This window comes from Drosophila guanche, unplaced genomic scaffold (assembly GCF_900245975.1).
Source record: "Drosophila guanche unplaced genomic scaffold, DGUA_6, whole genome shotgun sequence".
NCBI classification, from domain to species: Eukaryota; Metazoa; Arthropoda; class Insecta; order Diptera; family Drosophilidae; genus Drosophila; species Drosophila guanche.
The window spans coordinates 1,294,639-1,298,401 of NW_022995755.1; positions in this window are offsets into that span (position 1 = coordinate 1,294,639).

The window sequence follows — 3,763 nt, forward strand, 5'->3', positions numbered from 1 at the left end:
CAGGGACTCGAAGGACTCGCGTAGTACCCAGGCGACACATTTACACGCACTGCTGGCTGCCTCACGTACTCGGCATTGTGACAAATGGATTTTCGCATGAAATCCCCAGGATTTCTTCAAGTGTAATTGCGCACGCTAAAAGCGAATGCGAATGGCCGCCGCATCCGCATAGGGAACCGCATCTGCAAAGTCCCCACACACACACACACACACACACCTAACACACAAAAAAGAACCTGCAGTTTCGAGTCCACAAAACCAGCATTAAATTTCGTGCACTTGCAGCGCTCACTCGAACGTTTATTGCTTTCCTTGGATAATTTGTGGGCTGCCCAGGGGATAATAATATCTGTGAGGGATATTGCCGATCGGGCGTTGAGTGCAGCGCGTTGACATGTCCAGTTGACAGAGTCTCAAGCTGGTGACGAGAGCAAAGCAGCTGCCAAAACAGCAGCCAAGATTCAGTTTTTTCTCAATATTCTTTATAAACTTTATTGTTCCAACCAAACCCCACATTGTACCCGCAAGACTCTCCCAAAATACGCTCCAAAATGAACCCTGATTGATGGTCGCATCGTACGCCAAGTGAAACAGTTGTTCCAACAAGAGTTGCAAAAAACGAAATATAATCAGCAAGCAAAACGCACAGCGACTGCCTTGGCTTTGCACTTGATTAATGTAAATCTAAGTCTAAAGCAAAATCCTAAACTCTTTCGATTTTGTACAGCTCAAAGTCTCGATTTACTCCGTCAAATTTGTCGCCAGCCACTTGTAAAGGTATTGGGCGACGCGACATCTCTAGTTCTGCGAACCGTCGCCGAGACAGTGGTCGTTGTGTGGGGGGTTGGGGGGGGGGCATCGTAAAAGTATAAAAAGTTTATATTGCCAACACTAGCAACCAGGGAGCAGGCGGGCGACATTACTGAAAGCCGAGAGCCGGGGCTGGGCGGAGGCAGAGGCAGAGGCGGAGGCGCTGGGGCATCGGCCACCCCCACAAATCACGCCCAGGCTATTTGCAGTGAATTGAAATTGATCAATTTGGGTAGTTAGGGGAATTGTTTGGCTTTATGTGCGCGCTGGATGGCAGCTTTAATGGATGAATTCGCTTATGCCATCGGGACTGCTGAAATGGGTGGAAATTGAGGTTGGCCACACTGGGGGCTGGGATCTGGGATCTGGGATCAGGGGATGTGAGAGACCTTCGGCGCGGAGTGCCCTCACATCAAATTAACGTTTGCGGCCCCCCCCCCCCCCCCCCCCCCGGGAGGGGACTCGGCTTGTTTTGTGGAATCAACCGAAATAATTCCAAAAAGTTCTTTGCGGAAAATTATGAAAAAATTACCACAGCAATTAAGCCGCCCGTGCTATCGGCAGTTTACAGTTTACCTGATACTGGGATACTGGGCACTCCCCTAGCTGCAGCCCCAGACCGTGGACAGCATTTATCTTTGCAGTTGGTTGCATTTAAGCCTCGAACTGCAGAGCCAGCTGACAATGAGTCTCACAGCAAGCAGCTTACTGCATGGCTGGACGAGCAGCTCAGCGCCAAGTTTTATCCTGCCTGCCAGAGTCCTTCTCCTCCTCCTCCTCCTCCTCCAGGCTGTTGCCTTTGCTCTGCTTCGCTTAGGTCTTGGACAGTTTTTTTCTTTTTAAATCTCTGCATCTCAATTTTGCCCACAGAGTGCCATTCGCCGTTGTCTTTGTGCTCATCTGTCGTCGCTGCATTATTTCCAATTGCTCCAAAAAAAAGAAAAGAAAAGGAAAAGAATAAGGAAAAATACGGAAGAGGAAAATCTGCCTAATTCAAAGTGAAGGACGGGGCAAGGAGTGCGGGGGTAGGGTAGTCCATGGGGGCAGTGCTTACAACGCAAATCTACAAAACGAACGGAAATAAAGTGGAAAGTGTAATGACAAAAACCCGGATTAAGAGTGCGCCGCATACAAGTTGCACCACACTTGTGTGCCACACTTTCTTGACGCTCCGCCATGCAGCTTTCTCTCTCCATTCTTCTTATCGCCAGTGCCATCTCTACGAGCCTCTATCTCCATGTATATAAATATATATAGAGAGAGAGAGAAGAGAGACGAATATATATTTTAAGCAAAGCTTATCTTATCAAGCGACATAAAAGACGCCTTTCAGCGAGCAACGACAATTGTAGTGGGTCCTGGGTTGTGGGATTCGGTCCAGTTCGGCTTGGGATTCACTTGGGCTTGGCCAAATGCTTCTGCATTGGCCGGCTCTTGGTTCAGGCTGCTTGTCCGCAGGGCAATGCACACAGCTGGACATTCATTACAAAAACGGAAACACTCGCACAATGACAGAAGATAAATGGACCTGCACTTGTACGTGTGTCGTCTCCCATCCAACACTCTCAATCCATTCGAATCTCTCTCTGTCTCTGGTGTGTGTGTTTGTGTGTGTGTGTGTGCGGTTTTTATTTAGTCGCTTGTTTTATATCAACATCTAAAAAAGGAACTGAAATCTTTGATGGTGGAAAATGGAAACAGCTTATACTTTTCCCTTTTTTTTTCTTCATATTTGTACTGATGCTGCTGCTGCTGCTGCTTTTAGTTTAGATTTTTAATCTGTGCACTGCTTTTTGCTGCCTTTTGTTTTATCAGCGTGCAGCATCGCCATCAGCCAAGAACCAACAAGCAACCAGCAACCAGCAAACGCTTCATATTCATTTGGTTTTGTTCCATTTGCTGCCTGCCTGCCCGCTGCCTGCTGCTGCCATATTTGTCGGTGCTCCAGTGCTGCTTTTTGTCCGCCCGCTTGTCTTTTTTGATTGAGATATTTATTATGGACATTTTTTAGCCCGTCCGCCCGTGTGCTCCACCCCAGTCCACTCCATTCCCATTTTGCGCACTTTTCCCGAACAATTTCGTATCGTTGCCTTTGTGGCGGGACTGAGGGACTGGGGTTGCCTTTTGGCCCAATTTCAATTTAAAACTTTAACCATTTGTTTTTGCCCCGCGCCACAAATTTATCAGCTATTTTTAACGCCATTTTTGGCCAGTTTCGTTGGGGAGCGAGCGCTGGTTGCATTCATCAAAAACATTTTATTCCGGCGCGCATCTAACTTGGTGGTTTTTTATAAGCGCACTTTATGTCAAAACCACAGCGACACCCAGCACAGACACAGAGACAGAGACGGCAAGCACCACCAAAAAAAATAACAAAAATATAGGAAAAAAAGCACGGACTGCACCACTGCAAAAGGAATGTGAAAAAATATTTATTTCTCACACCAAAAACCTCGATCCCTTCCCCGACCCAACTGCAGCAGCAGACTGGACTGCTGCCACGTAACAAACAAAAGACAAAAGATGAAAGCAAAGCAAAACCAAACCAAAACTCGACCTAACCAAGCGAGAAGAGAAGAAAATGAAAGATAAAAAATTGAAAACAAACTGTCAAGAAAGTGAAATAAATTAACAAAATGGCGCCATAAAGCTAACATATGAGGGAACACTTGATTTTACCCCGCAACTCCTTCATATAAATTTCACAGAGATGAGCTCTGTGCTGCATGGTGCATGGTGGTGGTGCATCTTGCAGCTCTTTTGGCTTTCGCCTTTCTTCGCCGACAAGTTTTCTATTATTTAGACATAGTACAGTGCCACTGACAGCTCAAGAAGACAAAGCCGAATAAGAAATAGTTGAAAGTTTCTAATTAGAAAAGCCTCGACGGCGCACATACCCTAGTGAGAGTGTGCACAAAGTACCGAACTTTCAATTGCTCAAACGAGCAAGTTT